At 38.0% G+C, this 19,797-nt stretch overlaps 1 long non-coding RNA gene across 3 annotated transcripts in view; it reads left to right on the top strand.

Annotated features, from left to right (window-relative positions):
- Nucleotides 1-7,796: 7,796 nt before the first annotated feature.
- LOC108431839 overlaps nucleotides 7,797-19,797 on the top strand; it is a 205,182-nt gene continuing 193,181 nt past the window's right edge. For all 3 annotated transcript variants that reach the window (XR_001858180.1, XR_001858179.1, XR_001858181.1), the window contains exons 1-2: nucleotides 7,797-8,045; nucleotides 8,816-8,903. This is a non-coding gene — a long non-coding RNA (uncharacterized LOC108431839). The remainder of the gene's footprint in view (nucleotides 8,046-8,815; nucleotides 8,904-19,797) is intronic.

Genomic DNA, 19,797 nt, shown 5'->3' on the forward strand with positions numbered 1-19,797 from the left:
GCCATTAGAGGGGACATTTATGATGGAGTAGCTTTACAACCTCATAAGACCTCGCCTGCTTGGCTTCACAAATTACCCAAAGTGTATAAATCAGTGTTAGGATTGTTGGGAAAAAATTATGGCGAGAGTGGTGGGACTGAGAAAGCTTATTGCTGCTTGATCACAAAACTAGGCAAGAAATACCTACAACAACCTTACAAAAAACTGTCTGGTAGATGTACATTCTGATAACATCCTAAATAAAAGACCGTAATACAACTTCTAAAACGCCAGTGAGGAACACTCATACATATATGTTTATATAAATATAAAAATGTATATATAAATACTATACTATATATATATATATATATAGTATAGCATAAAGAAATAAAGAAATAAATATAGTATATATATATATATATATATATATATATATATAGTTATTGTATGGATGTTAGTGTGTTTGTTTAACCATTTTCAAACCTCTCTTCAAGGAAGCCCAGTATTTAGAAAGCATGTAGTTAGAAAGCAGCTCCTGGTTTGACCAATCAGTGCTTCAGTAAATTGTGCTCATGATGTAATTGTAATGTAAAACCTTCTACACTGTAGACTGGGATTCAATCCCCACCTGGGTAAGCACACTACACCAATAAGAGTCCTTGGGCAAGACTCCTAACACCACCTTCGCCTACCTGTGTAAAAATGATCAAACTGTAAGTCGCTCTGGATAAGAGCGTCTGCCAAATGCCGTAAATGTAATTGATGATATTAAGTCTCTGTGGTGGCTGTGAAGGTGTCTAAGAAAAATATAGACCAAGAAATTCTTGTTACTTTTTATTGTTTTTATGTTTTTATGAATATGACTTTATTCTAATGTATATTGTGACAAACTCACTGCTGAGGTAAATTGCTTAAAAATTGTCTTAGATGCCTCAAATCTTCGCACAGTACTGTATATATATATATGTGTGTGTGTGTGTGTGTGTGTGTGTGTGTGTGTGTGTGTGTGTGTGTGTATTAATCCCCCTATTTTTGTGGTTTAAAAGTTTGCCTGAAATATTTAAATATATAAAACAAAACTGGCCAATATGTAGATAAACCAATGCCAATGTGTCAATGTTGCTTTCTGGCAAAACTGTGATAAATATTGAGTTATGTTTGAATTTCTGCAAGGATAATGCTGTCTTTTCATTTGGCAGCCTTTTTTTGTATTTCCATTCCTCCTTCTTCCGGCGTTGCTTGAGGTGGCTGCCTGTTCCAGTAGCTCTGTGTCCGCATCTTCTGTTTTTGTAAATAGTGTCTTTTTACCCACTTGTCTTTCTTTCGTAGATATCAAGGCCTGATTTCTTCCTTATTTATGTACGTTTATGAGCAATTATATGTGTTACTACTGTAATAATGCGCTTTCCCTTGAGGAATTAATATAGTTCTTTCTTTCTTTCTTTCTTTCTTTCTTTCTTTCTTTATATCTATCTAAATAGAGCAGCAATTTCATTCTGGAAAATTTTAATAAGAAGCTTAGCTTCTTTGTGTTCAAAGTCATTTGTCTCATATGTAAGTCCTAACTTAGTTAGCATGGTTTGCACTGTTTGTACATTATATATGCACTTTTTTGTGGCGTTGTGCACCAGCAACAAAGAATTTTGACCGGTGTATTGGATGAACTAATATTTCACCCTCTCTTACCTCTTACCCATTCTAGCATTCCCATGTTTGTAAGTTTTTGTTTATTTTAATTCAACAGAGTTATGTCTGTGGCATTTAAATTTTACAAGTTTCATACTAATACTTCACTAGTACATTTTAGTTGGAGACCAAAGGGTTAAAATATTAAACCTCCAATTGAAAACTGTTGATCAGAAATTTTTCTTGTGATATCAACATGTACAGACTCTCCATTGAGAAAGGGCTTCAGGAGCTGGTCAGAAGGCCTACATTATTTATTTTACATGGTCAGATTAACCACCAAGATAATTAAGAAGTTACAGTGTGATCAGTCACATTTTCAACACTGGGTTACAATTTTGTGAGAAGAAGGGTCATTTTCGGCCTTCTAGAAGTTCTAGATATATTACTGACTGTGATCACGAGCTGTAGCCTAATCAAGTTACAATCAGTTAGAAATTAAAAACATGTTGCTCTGCCATGGCTTTGTACTGAAAGAGCCTCAGCTCAAAAGTGGCAATTTTGATATTTCTAACCAAAACTGAAGGCCTAGGTCTAAAAGTCACAGACCACTGTTGTAATATACAGATACTGAGCAAAGGAAAAAAATGGACTCACACAAGCTGCTAATTGTGTCTAGAAATCAATAAGAAATTTGCCTGAGGTGTTGCATGCAGCTAACGAATGATTTGTCGTGTGACCTGAACCAAAAGGCAATAAGCTCCATGAAGTAATGTTTGTGCCCTGGCCTGCTAAAGAAATGGCTTCTTTGTTAAACTGCGCATTTCCCGATCACGTTTTTCTAATTACTGCTCATTCTCAAGCATGTCAGTTTCATATACAGAAAACATGGTTTTACTAAAGTCCCATTCTCCACTGCCCCTCTGGCTGCCTTCTGTAGACAACTGCTCTGAGTACAGTGGAGGCTGCAGGGACTTTTGCGGTCCGCCTACCCACAGTGCAACACAGACTTTCAGTGACAAATAACAGGGCTTGACTCTCCCCAAAGCAACAGCCAGCGCATACGTATGGGGACTCCGCATCTTGACGAGGGAAAGTCGGAGCGATCAGGAATAAAGCAGGCTGGCAGGTCATCTGGATGGCCATGCCACCATGGATGCTTTTGCAGATGAAGTGCCACAATGTGGGTTAGCCTTCAAAAGTCTTGAATTTGTCTCTCTAGCTCAGAAAAACGTTGAGACTAACTGCTTGAGACTAGAGTATATCATTTTAATGTCATTATGCTTATTTTATTCACACAGCTTGGTGTGGTTACAGGGCAGGGATGGTGAAGGCTGAAAATGGGGTTTTGCAGCTTTTCATTTGTAATTAACTTCACATGTTTGAGTCATAACGTGAGGAAATGTCTATTAAGTGTAAAGCAGCTGAATAATGCTTTTTATATCCTTCTTGTTATAGGGTATCCTTATAACTCTATTTTTTCCCATTATTTAATTATTTATTTGTTTATTTATTCATTCACCATTTGAAATTTGAACTGTTTGTGACAAATGAAAGCAGACCTTTCAAATTACATTAACAGATGTTAAAGGCCCAATATAATAGAAAACCAAATTTTCCTTGTGTTTTGGAAATATATTGCTGCTGTCAGAAGAAAGAAGTTTTTCAGTTTGGAAATTTGGAAGTACCTGTTGCACATTGTTTGTGAATTTCCTGGATGGACCAAATGAAATGTCCCAAAATGACTCGGAAAAAGAGTCTGGTTCCATTGACTTACATTAAAAATGGGACAAGAGCAATATGTTCGCTGTAATATTTTTATAATATTGACAACCCCATGTTCCTGAGCTCATGTGCTGTTTTCCACTACAGAATCATTTCTGTTTTAAATGCATTGCCTCCTGAGGGTCTGAAGATCACAGCCAGCCGATATTATTTTTCGGCCATGTCCTTTGCATACAGACAAACCTCTGGATTCTTTGAACCTTTTAATGACATTATGCACTGTAGATGATGAAATCCCCAAGTTTTTTCTATTGTATATTGAGAAATGTTATTCATGAATTGTTGCACTATTTGCCTATGCAGTCTTTCACAGAGTGATGAACCCCTCCCTATCTTTACTTCTGAAAATCTCAGCCTCCCTGAGAAAAACAATAAAATTTCTCAGTTTCAACATTTGATATGTTGTGGTTTGTACTCTTTTTAATTAAATATAGGGTTTAAATGATTTGCAGATCATTGCCTTTTGTTTTATTTAGATTTTGCACAGCATCTGTTGTTTCAGAGATATCCATTCAGTCCATTCAGTCCACATATAGAAACTAAGCTACAAAAGAGTTTTAAATTTTGAATTTAATGTTTTTGTAATGTTATGAAAACCAGCCTGTTTGCATATACCATCTATTCATTGTACTGCACTGTGTAGTGTAATGTATTGTATTGTATTGTATCTTATTGTTATTGTATTGCATTGAATGGCACAGAGTTCTGCGTTCAACTCTGTTTCTTTTTCTCTTGGTGTCTGCAGTGACATTTTGTTTCTAGCAGTATCTGAGCCCAGCACTGTCTTTTTCTCTAAGCTATTGGTAACTAGCAAAGATACTTTCTCCAGATTGACAAAGCACTTCTAGTAAGTCGCTCTGGATAAGAGCGTCTACTAAATGCTGTAAATGTAAAATGTAAATGTATTCATCCTATAGCAGTTCCTATAGCCCTGCCCACTCACACTGAAGTTTTGAACAGTTTTTCATCCTGGAATGCTTTTTGAATGAGTCACAATACAGGACAGCCGATCAGAACAGAGGTTATTTACATACAACAGTATTAAAGGCACAATAATGGGATGAAGAAAAACTGGAAAACAATAACGTAAAATTGACCTGTTACTATTTTTGGTGCATATAAATAAATGTCACAAGTATAATATGGGTCCTTTAAACAAAGTTATTTTTTCTTTTGTGAAGTTAATATTTTTAGAGATATGAGGGTTCCTTGCAACAGCAACATTATGGTTATAATGAAATTTAAAGCTTTTGTTTTGCACAACTAGATTATAAGAGAACAGGCCTCTTTATTCAGTATCCTCTGATTTCACATTTGAATATTTAACACACAATATTGGAGCTATTTGATGTACATTTGGAGTGTGTTTGTGATCACTGTTCCTGTATGACAAAACCAGATCTGCTCTATCTCATAAGACTGAAAGCAACAAACAGATCTAAAAGCCTACAGGCACCGAATTGGTAAGCCACTACAAACAAAATGCTTGCCTTTTTTGTTTTAATCTGACTCGGCTATGGATTTTGAGCACATAATCATAGATAATCAATAACATAAGAGGTCTCAAAACAGCTAACGCATTTAAGCTTGCTGTGTGTTCCCTCTTCCTTGCCCCTCCACCCTTTAAGTAGACAATGTGAGAGAGGAAGAGAGAGAGAGAGAGAGAGAGAGAAGGAACCACATCCCAATGAATCTTCTGTTCCCAAGACTTCCTCCTACTACCAGCTAACCATCGCAACCCTAACGCACGAACTCCTCATCAAAGCCAGAAAGACCCTTTCAGTTTGTACCTCCCAAGAGTTACTCAAACTCACACATTAGAGCACATTTCTCTGCGGCACTTGAACAGAAAACACATTGAGGTCTGTCGGAATTTTCTGGACAGAAACAACACAGAATACTCCACCAAGGCAAACATATCAAAGGAAACTGTCTTTGAGTTCCCTTTATTCTGACCTTAGATAATGTGATGAGGTTTTTGTTGATTGTCTGTGCATCAGATTAAGGGGAAAATTGCAAATATCACAGAGCACAATGTTGTTCTCTGTCAGAGTCAAGTATATTACATCCCTTCAAATAACAAAGACACACTCTATTGTGCAAATGCCTTAGGCCATCTGAGAAACCTTCTTGAAGCTATCTGTCTGGGCAGTGAGTGTGTTTTTGCTTGTACAAACACTTTGCATTTGAATACAATAAATATTGATACAATGAATAAATCACAAGAACGGCTTGTTTCCTAAAACTCTTATTGGTATCCTCTGCGATGGCTGGGAAATACAAGCACACCTGATTTAATTTGACGCAGGGTTGGTTAAATACCGTCGTGGTCAAATGACAAGTTTGGTTGATTTTCTGTGTGTAAATAAGTGAATCCTCAGAGAACACACTTTAATGCACATTTGCACATCTGCACATTTTAATACACAGTTACTGTATATTTGTTGAGTTTAACATATTAGGAAGAATTTAACATATCATGTGACCGCACAAAATTTAAATTTCATGTTTATTTTTTATTATTTATATTTAATTAAAATAAACACACATTAACAAACGAACAAAGCTCTCCTTGACGGTATGTATATTTATTCTAATGTTAGTGTTTTTCCAAGCACATATATGGTAACATTCCAAATCAGTAGTGTTAAATAAAATTGTTTTCATGTGAACAAAAACATTTGCACAGGAGAGCAATTTAAGAATGGTAGTGAAAGAAATGTAGATCAGACTTTTTACTTCTCTGCTAACGGTTCAAGGAGACAAACAAGCATAGACAAACAGACAGACAAACAATGCACAAACACCTGGACATACCTTAAGCTGCTGCTTAGAGATGACGGGTGTCAGATCACCGCTCAGGTCTGGTCGGTGGTCATCTTTGTTGAAGTCATTTGGGATTCCAAATGGTGTTGGAACTGGACCCCAGGGGTCACTCAGCTTACAATTGGAGACTGACCAGACCTCTGTTCTGTGTCATCAGAGCTGACACTGTAAAAGGCCCCTGTTGTTCTGCTATTGTCTCAAACCATGTTTTGTCACTGCCCAGTGGAGAGACTGCATTCTACATTTCAGATGACATTTGTTATTTTACTTGTTACAATTCAAATCAGAAACACTGTGTTTTTCTTTGCTAACAGCAGATGTGCTCGGTTATTGGCTTTCTGTTATTTTGCAATTTTTGGTACTGTGATCAGTTGATTTTAATGGCGTTGCACTGAGAATGACATAGACACTGACATGTTTTAGATAATCAGATCACCTATAAGGTCCATCTGTTATCAGCATGATCTTCCTGCTCCCTTGAAACAGAAGTGTCCCTGGAATAACATGCCCAGGTGTCAAAATATTCTCTGAAATATAATAAAAATGACAGTGACTATGGACGTCATGTGGACGTTAAAGACTGCTAATGTTCTTTTATTGCTGTGACTTCCAAAGCCATATGATTGAATACACACACACACACACATAGAGAGAGAGAGAGAGAGAGAGAGAGAGAGAGAGAGAGAGAGAGAGAGAGAGAGAGAGAGAGAGAGAGAGAGAGAGAGAGAGAGAGAGAGAAAGAGAGAGAGAGAGAAAGTTTTGTAACTATATTTATATAACTACACCAACTATACTATATTATTTACTATAGTATAGTAGCTATACTATACCTTTGCAAGTATAAACTTATGATGGGAGTAGAAGTAAATTTGGTAAAAATGTATCAAGTGAAAAATATCTGATTTCCACACAGAAATGGAGCGCAAGTCCAACAGCTGTCAGCACTGAAACTTGAAACTGAAGTTTGTTAGGAACTAATCCTCTTATTTTCAGGATTTGTTTGGTGCACAAAAATAATGTACAGATGCTTGTACAGAAATGAAATTCAACTTAAAAGCTGAATCGAATTAAAACAAACACAAAAGAGAATGGCTGAAATGTAAACAGAGAATAAACCACTCAAATACACACACACACACACACACACACACACACACACACACACACACACGCACACACTTGATACACTTAAAGGGAATTTCAGAGTACAATTGCTGAGACCTAATAAAGTCATTCATCGTGGTTTGATGCTAAATGGTTCATTCTTAAAAAGGTTCTTCATGGATTACTTAGTAAATAAATTCTATATATAAACATGAACATCTATAGAGCACTTGCTCTATATAAAAGGCTCTTTGCATCATGAAGTGGTTCTTCAGATTGATAGAGAATGTGCTGCAGATGGTTCTAAACCTTTTGAAAATGGTTCTAAATAGCACACAAAAGGGTTCTTCTAGCGTCACAACGTCAAACTTGGAACGACAGAAAAAACATACACAAATGACGTAATTGCGTCACATATATATGCTAATTAGCGCGTGGCGCCCTCTACTTAAGCGATGTTTCGAGCTGCTGATTTCAGTTGACAGTAGTTGTTGGTGGCCGTGGGTTTTGGAGCCCCTGTTGTCTCCCTGCGTCTGCAACTCCTGAGAAGACCGAAGATTTAGACCGAGCAGCAAGTTCCTAAAGTGTTGAAGCACGAATGCTATACAGGACTTTTGAACGCGCTTTCAAGTCCAGTCTGCAGTCCTTTCCCCTAGTCCAGAGCCCCGCTGTCTCTGAAACAGCGCTGTGTACAGCAGTCGGTCAGCGTTTATGTTTATAAGGTGAAAACAAACCAAACAAACGATGATAGAAGTACTAATACCGCTTTTTTCAAACTTCGGTGCCATCATTTGGTGGCATATCTGTAGTGAATGTGTCATTATTTGACGTGTAATATGTGTTCATTGTAGAAAATATCAGTCACAGCGTATTTTGTCTATGTCTATGATAAGTTAGCCTGTTAGCCAGTGCGAGCTGGCTGTAAGGTGGTGATAACCGAGCTAGGCTAGCTAGCTTAGGCGAAGTTAGCTAACGCTAGCTAGATATCAAGTTAAACAACATGAAAACCCAACCGAATGGACGTTTTTGCCGTCTAACAAAATAAAAGTGTGTATGGACAAGGTAACTTAGTTTTCCGTTTGCGGTGGTGCTTGTTTTGAAAAGCGTTTAACGTTAGTCTGCCCTGTTTGTTTGGATTCTTTGAACTCCTTCCAGCTATTTAACCCAACGCTACCATTAAAGGTTGTTTCATGTAAGAGGTACTGACCCTTTGGAGGTGTTTATGTGGTTCTCTTCGTTTTAACTTTTACAAATATGTAGCTAAACTTCATATTTGTATTCAAACATATTCATTTCCCCCTGTTTTTAGGCCTTTTCTGCCCTCTTTCCTGCTCTAACCTTATATGGAATTTGAACCATTTGCAGGTTTTCAGGGATGAATCTGAGATTAGCCGAGTTTGTGAATTGTATTTCTGAATAAAGAGGTGCTTATCAAAAGTGCTATTGATAATACATGCAGATGCAGATTTTAAAATGTTTTTGTTCTTTTTAGCTTGAGCTTCAAAAGGAAAATTGAAGAGAGTGAGAGGTCAGAGGAGCAGGGAGAGCAGAGCAAAGGCCCGAGGACAGAAGAATAAAAGGTAGGAGAACAGAATAAGACAGTACACTTTTAAAGGTTGAATACTAAGTGCCTTCAATTCTGTTATCAATAAAAGCGTGGGGGGTGGTATTTGTAATACAATAAATACACTAGATTGACATGTTTATTAAATGTATGAAACGTTCCTCCTGGAAACCCGACCATTCCCACCACTGCTAATGCTTATGCGGTACGGATTGGAGAAAAGTCTAATTCATTCTGAACATAAATGATCTTAAATGTTTGCGTGACGACAAGGAATGTTAGAAGTCGAAGCTGCATAGAGTTTACAGCATTAAAGCTGGCCTCTGGTTTGTGTTGTGAACTGTCAGTCAGTTTTATTTTGAACAAGATTATTATTGTTAAAATAGTATACTTTTTTTAAAAGAAATTCCAAGAAGTCATATGCTGAACTTCCTTCTAGGAAAGTTACAATCCTTACATGCTTGTAAACTGTGAAGCATTTAGGGCACAATGCTGGAGGCTCTATAGTACAAGCTTATAGCTTACCTCTATAGTAAAACAGCAAAAGTGACTCCTGCTTAATAGATTTGTGTAGCTCTGCATATGTGAAGTCAGAGCAAGTTGTGAGAGAAACAAATCTTTTAAAAATATTTAATGTGATTTAAAGGGCCAAAAACATTTTTTTTCTTTTGTTGCCGTGCTCAGGAGTCAGTGGGTTACATTTTAATTCGATTGTTCAGGTCTGATTATGATTTTGAGCTGGATGGTTTTCAAGGGCCGACTAAATAGCTGAGTTCTGAAAATCGGAGTCGTTTAACGGTGTGTTTACAGTATAGGCTCACATTCGTGGAAGAACATATTGAATGTGGATTTGCTGATTGTGAATAAAGGCAGAGTTCTTTGAATGAGGCAGCTGTAAGGTAGTTCTATCAAGCCTTCTGTCTGAGCCAGAAATGTTTGAATCACGCGTATGTTCACTGTGACTACAGGTCCTTTTGCCGGAAGAAACTGCTTACTGATCTAAATAAACAAGACAGAGAACTTTAATGCTAGTAGAATGGAAGGAAACCCATTAATTGATAGTGAACACAGTCAGTTGTAGAGGGCAGTTCATGTTTGATTTATCATCAGTATTAGTAGCTGGAAGACTCCTCTAGTCCTGGGCATTCCTACCAAGGATCGATTTGCATATTTGTCCATTGGCTGATTAGACTATAAGGCTACAGTGTCTTTCCTGTGCAAGATCTTAAGAGTCTACAACGAAGATATTGCTAATGTTATTTAAAATAAACAGTACAGATAAAATTCAAGCTTCAAAATAGCTACGAACAGTAGAAGCAGCAAGGTGATGTGCTCTTCTCAATTTATTACATCATATAGTGACAAACCACATCAGCAAGTCTACTTGAGATTACATAACTCGGCATGGTCTGAGGCAAGTGTGTGGTGATTTAGGCACATACAGATGTCACATGCAGAATTTTGAACACATTCAACTTATGGTGATTTTCCAAGTGAAAATAAGTTAACACATTTCTAGGCTTTTAAATATGGCCTTTTCTGTGAATATTAGCGCATGATTTCTATTTGTTCATATGTTTCTTTGTTATATATTGTGATATATTGCTGGGGAGACTATTAAAATAAAATGGTACATGTGCCATAACTTCTTTACAGGCTACATTTTGTGTATTAATTTTTTCCTCAACATTTTAAATTTAGAAAATGAACGATAATTGTACATTAAAATGTGCAGATCCCTGTTCCTTGTACAGGTTGTGTTCTTATTTTCACTTAGAAAATCAGCAAAACATGTCATTTGACATTCAAACATTTGCAGACAGTGTATCAGGTTTGTCCCTTGTTGGCTACGTTAGACTTACAGCTTCATGTTGAACCTAAAGAAGCAGATTTTGGAGACCACTAATGTATGTGCTAATTATCTGTGTAAGGTATAAGGGGAAAGAGTGTGAAATTGTTTTTTGGTTGAATCACTGTTGGTGATCTCTCAAGATGTTGCTCTGTTCTTGACTTAACCATTCTGTATCAAATAGACCAGGTTACCATCAGGTCTACATGTGCTTTAACAGAGTTAAAAAAATCTCCATCATAAATGCGGTGGGTATCATTTAGTAGCGAGGGGTGTGCAGTTGAATTTGCTGATGACAGCAGTTTGTACTGCAGACTGATGAGTAATGGTGTAAAATTACAAACCAGGAGAGACTGAAGTGAGAGAACATATCTAGGTAACAATCTTGAAATTGTAGATCCATGTAAAAGGTTTTGTGCTTAACAATTTTGTTGACCATTTTTGTGAATTGTATGCAACTCTTGTACTACAAGTTTAAAAATGACCAACTTGGCTGATTTAGCTATCTTGCTACCTGTAGCTTTGTTACTTGGTATCTACTAACAGAGACACAGTTCAAATAAACATCACCAAGGCCCTCTAACAGTCTTACAGCAACAGTGAGAATTCTGAGCTTTTTTTGTTTTCTTAAGACCCGTGACGTGTCTCAGTAAACGTCTCCTGCTTTTCTTTTATTTTTCATGCATCTACATCAACTCATGATTCGCATCTTGATTGGTTTGTTGTGACCATAATATATACTGAAAACTAATGAGTATGAAAATAATTGGCTCAAATAATTGCTGTCAAGACTTTATGTAATAATTTTGACAGCCTTATTTAACAAGGCTTTAGCAAAGACATGGACCTACATACAATTAACTGTAATAAAACACAGTTGTTTTAAACAGCATATAAAGAAAAAGCATTCTGCAGTGATCACGGTAGCCAAGTGAAAACACAGTGATGGAAACATAGACAAATACCCATGCAGGGAAACCGCTTTAGCACTCTTAACACAATCCCAGTTTCCCTGGTGTCACAAACACTTTTGCAAACATCTCACACAAGCATATGTGTGTGATATTTGGTAGTAATGAAAAATGATAGTAATGGCAGTGTATATGTATACATCTCTCCCATAACTGTCCATTCTACACTTTCCTTACTGTAAATAGTACTGGAATTTTATGGCTCAGTTTACTTAGGGTCATAGTAGTATCATAATGATCTCTCTTTGGAGTAGCAGGTCAGAGTTTAGTGATTTTAGAAATCAAATGTTGTGTAGTGGTGCCATCTAATGGTTATAAGGTTGTAAATATATACTGTGTCAGTGTAAAGTTAAAGAGGGGCTTAAGCTGAAATATTAGATTTTTTTTCTGAGACATATAGTTTGATTCCTTTGTTTGGAGTTACTTATAAACTTATTTCCCCCCCACTTTAAAAGTAGTTTTAATGCCACCAACAAGTAGTGTCACAGCCAATGAGGGCATAATTTGTGCTTCTTCAATGAAGGCATAATATTTTTTCCCAAGCATACTGAAAAAGCATGTGTTTAACAGTTTTAGGGTCGTTGTGTGAAGCCATATGTTGTGTTTTCATGTTGTTTCCATTTTCCATGTTTTAGAATAAGAGTAAAGTAGTCTGCTATTGTTTATAATCACTACCAGCTGAGGTGTGTAATACTGTTGCATGTACTTTTTTACGGAATTGCACTTTTGAGTACATTCAAATGATATTTTATTTTATATTGATATTTTTAAACCTTATGTTTCTCCAATTACACTTTAGTCATTGACGTTGTTACAAATGTCTTTTTTCTGTTGTAATTCGTTGTTGCTTTAGCTCCGGTACTGCTTTGCTCTGACTTGTGTTTAATTTTAGACTGAAATAATCTGAAGAGTCTAACAACCTTCACTTCCTGTGTTCATAGATTGTTGATAGAAGTTCCATTAAAGCTCTAGAAGTTACTCATTTCTTAAGTAGTATGTTTGTAATTTAAGTTGATTGAAAGGTATTTTACTACTATGCAAATCATTAATTCAGTCAAAAGTCTGCTTACTTAAACTTTAATTATTATTAATTAATTAATTAATTTATTATTTTATTTTACTATTATCCACATTTTAGATTATACATATTAAAGCTTTTGGAACTACACAAATTGCTTCCACAGACTATCCAGCATGTGTGCATGTAACTGTTTCCAGCTTAATTTTTTGCATAGACTGATCCTGAAATGAATTCAACTCTGAAAAGCTGCATGAGTAAAGGGAAGAAAGCATTCTTGGTGTGAATTGAAGTTGACAGGCATGAAATCTGCTTTTGGAAAGGGAAACCTAGTGTTAAATCTGAATGGAAGTGCCAATTCAGTGTTTTGCAGAGACTCAAATGGTAATACCAGTGTATGGCCACTAGATGGAGGCATTGTTCCTTTTAAATTTAAACGGTAGTATTTTGTGGTCAGAAATGCTGTGAACTTGAAAAGAAAAAGGATTGTTTCAAAATATAACGCAGTACTTTTTTGTTGTTCAGCATCATAACTTAAATTTATGTAAAATATTCTCAAAATGCCAGCAGTATTTTTACACAACTTAATTAAATGATAGATCTGACAATAATCATGCCCAAATTTGTGATCGTCTTTGTATAGAGTATTTCACTAAGTGATGTATGTAAAGAAGCCTGGTTGCCCATCTGTAAACTGTGCATGTCTTGAGTATTCTATACTCATCGATCTTTGCATTCTCTTATTCTTGACAGAGAGAGACACACAGAGACAAAGAGTAAATAGGCCATATATTTATCCAGAGTACATGAAAAGGGCCACGCCAAGAGTGCAAGTCATCATTATTACTCTTCTTCTTCTTCTTCTTCTTTTTCTTTCGGCTGCTCCCTTTAGGGGTTGCCACAGTGGATCATCTGCCTCCAAAGTCATCATTATTACTATTTAAAAAAAAAAAAAAAAACTTTTTAAGTGAACTTTCTGTCCCCCTCCCCATTTATACTCCAAAGCTGCAGTACCTGTATCCAGATGGTTTCGTGTTTTTCTGGCCATCTGTGAAAACATGATCGATATCAGACGCTACGCTACTTGCCCAGCCCCAGATGGCACAATCGTTAAATTCTGTGCTGCTCTCTCGGTCTTCCTGAATCACTTAAAATTCCCGTTTTAAAAGGTAATGGGCTCCTAATAGTAAATCACAGCAAGATGAGGGAGAGGGAGATGCTGAGAGCAACATAAGCTGATGAAGGGCACAAGTGCATGCGCTTGTATGTGGAATATTGAGTTGATTTTCCAGTAGTTGGAGCCAGAGTGTCTTGTCGATTACTGTTATAGTATTGCAGCTATGATAATGGACTACTCATTTATACCCCTTTCAGGCTGCTTTTAGCTACTGTGGCCTTTCATAAGTGCCTTAGCTCTACAATGAAAGAAAAGAAAACTTTGAATATTCCACAGAAGAATAACACACAGGCTGTTCAGTTTGTGGAATTTGGGGAAAATTGTGATTTTTGTTTTGATTACTGCTGCAGTTGTGATTTAAAAGACTTCAACAGCACAGTTAGTCAGTTCTTAAGCCTGATTTTACATGTTGTTGAACATATTATTGGTTGCATGCCACATTTTCCATCCAACCTGGCAGTTACACAAAGCCTTTAAGAAAAAAAAAATTCACATTTGACTACTCCACTAGTTTACCAAATTAGCAGCTGGTACTTTTTAAGTTACCATATTGTTTTTGCTATATAATGTTGTCCATGTGGTGTTATTTACATATTTGCAGCATTTTTATATCCTTTGTATACTTTCATTTTTCCAGCTGTGACTGTCTATATATAATTGTCTTTTATCCATTCACGGTTCTTTGCTATGCGTTTGCATTTTTAATCTGTTTTATACATTTTAAATCTTAAAAGTTAATGTATAAAAAGCCATTACTTTTATATTTCACACTTCCCTCATCCAGTCCTAGAAGTACAAGTTATCCAGGATTGCATCTGTTTCCTTTCTGTAATAGTTTTCACCCTTTAGATCCCAAATAAATCCAAGCTCTGTGTAAAATTTATGGAATGTTGAAAGGCATGAAAATGAATGATCCAGCTACGCTACAATTACAACAGGCTAAAGAAAATCTTCTTTTCTTCTTCTTTCGGCTGCTCCCTTGAGGGGTCGCCACTACATCCATAAACCTCCTCTGAGGTCTACCTCTTCTCCTTCTACCTGGCAGCTCCATCTCCAACATTCTTTGACCAATATAGCCACTATTCCTCCTCAACACATGTCCATCTCAACCTGGCCTCTCTGGCTTTATCTCCAAACTGCTCCACCTTCACTGTCCCTCTGATCTGCTCATTTCTAATCTTGTCCATCCTTGTCACTCCCAACGAAAATCTCAGCATCTTCATCTCCGCCACCTCCAGCTCAGCCTCCTGTCTTTTAGACAGAGCCACAGTCTCCAAACCATACATCATAGCAGGACGCACTACTGTCCTGTAAACATTCCCTTTCACTCTTGCTGCTATCCTTCTGTCACACATCAGCCCTGACACCCGTCTCCACCCACCTCCATCCTGCCTGCACCCTCTTCTTCACCTCTTTTCTACACTGTCCATTGCTCTGGATGGTTGACCCAAGATATTTGAAGTCATCCACCTTTACTACCTCTACTCCTTGCATCTTCACCTTTCCACCTGCCTCCCTCTCATTCACACACATGTATTCCGTCTTATCTCTACTGACCTTCATTCCTCTCCTCTCCAGTGCAAACCTCCAGATTCTCTTCCACCTGCTCTCTACTCTCACCACAGATTACACAGTCATCTGCAAACATCATGGTCCATGGAGCCTCCTGCCTGACCTCATCTGTCAACCTTTCAGTCAAAATTGCAAACAAGAAGGGGCTCAAAGCTGATCCCTGATGTAACCCTACCTTCACCTTGAAACCATTTATCACTCCAAATCCACACCTCACCACTGTCTCTCTATCCTCATACATGTCCTGCACTACCCTAACATACTTTTCAGCTACACCTGACTTCCTCATACAGTACCACAGTTCCTCTCTTGGCACCCTATCATGTGCCTTCTCTAGATCCACAAAGACACAATGTAGCTCCTTCTGACCTTCTCTGTACTTCTCTACCAACACTCTCAATGCAAAAATTCCATCTGTGGTGCTCTTTCTGGGCATGAAACCAAACTGCTGCTCACTGATCTGAACCTCTCGCCTTAGCCTTGCTTCAACAACTCTTTCCCATACCTTCATGGTGTGGCTCATCAACTTTATACCTCTGTATTTACTGCAGCTCTGCACATCACCCTTGTTCTTAAAAATGGGGACCAGTACACTGCTTCTCCACTCATCAGGCATCCTCTCACTCTCCAGGAGTTTGTTAAACAACCTGGTTAAAAAGTCCACTTCTCTCCTAAACATCTCCATACCTCCACAGGTATGTCATCTGGACCAACTTCCTTTCCATTCTTCATCCTTTTTAAAGCTGCCCTCACTTCCACCTTACCAATTCTCTGCACTTCCTGATCCACTATCTCTCCCCCCGTTGTCCTCCTCTCTCTCGTTTTCCTCATTCATTAGTTCTTCAAAGTACTCCTTCCATCTACTCAACACTCTCTGTTCACTCACTAGTACATTTCCCTCTCTGTCCTTTATCAGCCTAACCTGCTGTACATCCTTTCCAGCTCTATCTCTCTGTTTAGCTAAACAATACAAGTCCTTTTCTCCTTCTTTACTTTCCAGCCTCTCATACAGCTCATCATAGGCCTGAGCCTTTGCCGCCATTCTTTCCGCTATGCGACTAGCCTCACAGTACTCCTGCCTACTTCCTTCATCTTTCTGGTTATCCCACTTTTTCTTAGCTGCCTTTCTCTTCTGAATACTCTCCTGGACTTCCTCATTCCACCACCAACTTTCCTTGTCTTCTTTCCTCTGACCAGACGAAACACCCAACACATTTTTGTCAGTTTCTCTCACCACCTTAGCTGTAGTTTCCCAGTCCTCAGGTAGCTCCTCACTGCCCCCAAGGGCCTGTTGCAATTTTTCCCTGAACTGCCTGCAACCATCCTCCTCCTTCAGCTTTGTTTCTAATCTCATTCTACAGACAACCACCCTATGCTGCCTTACTACACTTTCCCCTGGTACCACTTTACAATCTCCAATCTCCTTTAGGTGGCATCTCCTGCTAAGGATATAATCCACCTGTGTGCACCTCCCTCTACTCTTGTATGTCACCCTGTGTTCTTCCCTCTTCTGAAAATACGTGTTCACCACAGCCATTTCCATTCTCTTTGCAAAATCTACAACTGTCTGACCTTCCGCATTTCTGTCTTTCACACCATACATACCCAGCACCTCTTCATCCCCTCTGTTCCCTTCACCAACATGTCCATTGAAGTCTGCACCAATCACTAATCCCTCCTCTCTAGGGACACCATCTACCACTACATCCATCTCACTCCAAAATTCCTCTTTCTCCTCTAACTAACAACCAACCTGTGGTGCATATGAACTGACCACATTCAAAATTACACCATCAACCTCCAACTTCAGGCTCATGATTCTGTCTGACATTCTCTTTACATCCAACACTTTTCACAAGCTGTTCCTTTAGGATTATCCCTACTCTATTTCTCTTACTCTATACACCATGATAGAACATTTTGAATCCACCTCCAATGTTCCTGGCCTTGCTTCCTTTCCATCTGGTCTCCTGGACACACAGAATATCTACCTTCCTTCTCTCCATCATGTCTGCAAGTTCTCTGCCTTTACCAGTCATTGTCCCTATGATCAGAGTCCCTACTCTAACCTCCACACTCCTGCCTTTCCTTCTCTCTCGCTGCCTTCTAACCCGCCTTCCTCCTCTCCTCTTTGATGTTCTTCGACCTACAGTAGTCCAATTTCCACCGGCACACCGGAGGCAGTCGTTGTTAACCCGGGCCTCAACCGATCCGGTATGGCAAACATATTTGTGATCTGCATGATAGTTTTGGCACAAGTTTTATGCCGGATGCCCTTCCTGACGCAACCCTCACCATTTATCTGGGCTTGGGACCGGCACCAGAAGTACACAAAGTACACCCCTAATGGCTGGTTTAGGCTAAAGAACAATAAACTGTTTAAACAACTGTTATTTAGTTGATGATTTACACTCTTTGTTCACAAAAAGACTCAAATTTGCTGTCATGACTCAGGAACCTGATAGAACTACAGCGTGTAATTCAAGAAGTTCTCTTTTTCAGTTGTCTAATAATCAGTCTTCTGTTTCAGTTTCTCGTCTATTGACCTAGGGAAATCGATTGTTTTGAAATGTCGTTTGTAATGATCATGTGATACTTCATCTGTTTTGATTGGCTGGTTGAATTGCACAAAACATGTTTCACTAAGTTGAGACACTTGCAACTGTTGTGGCTGTGTTTCAAGTGAGTTCAGGATACTTTACATTATGCAGCTCAAGCAGAGTTTAGTTTTGTGTTTGTTTCAAGCAACTGAAGTTGCATGTAAGTTTGACCTCATAAAGCCAGTTTTAACATGTTAAGATATGTATTAAAATATGCATCTTTAGATATGTGTTGTATAAGAAGTACAGGGTGATTAAAAAATCATCTGATGTCAGTGCCATATTTTTATAATCCTAAAGCGCCTAGGAACCAATCACATATCAATTGAAAGACGTGGTCCTAGAATTTCTGACTGTCACTGGATGATGACTCCCTTCAGTTTGTGAGGAGATGGCGGCCCCTGAGCAGAAAGTGTTTTGCGTTCTTCGCTTCTGGCATCCAAAATCGCCAAATCTCACACCGTGTAACTTTTTTTGGCAGGGGTATGTTAAGGATTATGTTTCTGCCACCACTTCCAACAGTGATCTCCGAAATCGTACTGAAAGAGCTGCGAGTGCAGGGACACCCGCCATGTTCGAGTATTGAATGAATTTGACTATCATGTTGATGTCCGTACAGCTGGAGGAGGTACACTTGAAAAATTACAAACTTCATGCTCATTTAAATTTATAGTTTACTGCAATGTTCTGTAATGATTTACAAATTAAATAAATAATTTGAGTCTGATGAAGTTTTTTGAAACACCCTGTATAATAATCATATGTCCGTTCTTAACCCTTTTGCACAATATCCATGAAATGCATTGTCTACCTTTTTGGAGGTCCTTCAGTTAAACATGGTCCTTTTTGTTCCCTTCAGTAATGTTGATGGATTATATTTTAATGAATAATTTACACAACTGGAAGTGAACTGAATTGTTTGGAGCAAGCAACTCAACATTTATAAAAGGTTTTTTTGATACGTTTTAATTACTTTTTTTTTTTGTACAACCTGTTGTATAGGATTGTTTGATATGAAGCTGCCATCTGTTTCATCTCCACATGGCTGTATTTATGGAAAGATTGGAATTGTTTTTGCAGCAGGAGGTTCTCAGTTCTTCCCTTTCATCCTTCATTGCTCACTAGCAGGTCAGCAATCATAGCATTTTACATCGAGAGAGCCAGCATTGTTCTACTTGATCTGATGAGTTATGGGGAAATATTTTGATAATAACCAACACTGTTTAAAACACACATTGTATAATTTCCATAGGAAACACACTTAATACAGAAAAAATAAAGCGAGTCTTCCCTGAGCAGCCACACATGAGCCAGCTGTCACCATGTCCAAGGTCTCAACCTTTGTTGTCTTTTGCACAGTATATTTTGTATGTTAAGCTGGCAACAACTATAATGATTTTGTCAGTTGCTTCTGGCTATCTGCACAACCTTGTGAATGCACTTCTGTGCAGCAGGTTGTATTTGTCCAACAAAAAACAGACAATTGCAAGTAGTTACCCACTCTATGCACTGTGGGCCTGTTTGAGTGAGAGTGTCTTAGAACTGAAAAGTTTGATGTTGATGGCGTTGCATTTTTGAAAGTTATTCGAATTTTCTTTAAAGCATTGGGTTTCCTGCAGGTTTGTTTTGGATCCTGCCTGGTTTGAAAAATTTCCTACCCCTTCATTTCACAGCAGAACAGTAGTCTGTGGTTGGTTAATTTCCATGACAATCATATGGCCTT

Source organism: Pygocentrus nattereri, chromosome 26, assembly GCF_015220715.1.
Source record: "Pygocentrus nattereri isolate fPygNat1 chromosome 26, fPygNat1.pri, whole genome shotgun sequence".
Classification (NCBI taxonomy): Eukaryota; Metazoa; Chordata; class Actinopteri; order Characiformes; family Serrasalmidae; genus Pygocentrus; species Pygocentrus nattereri.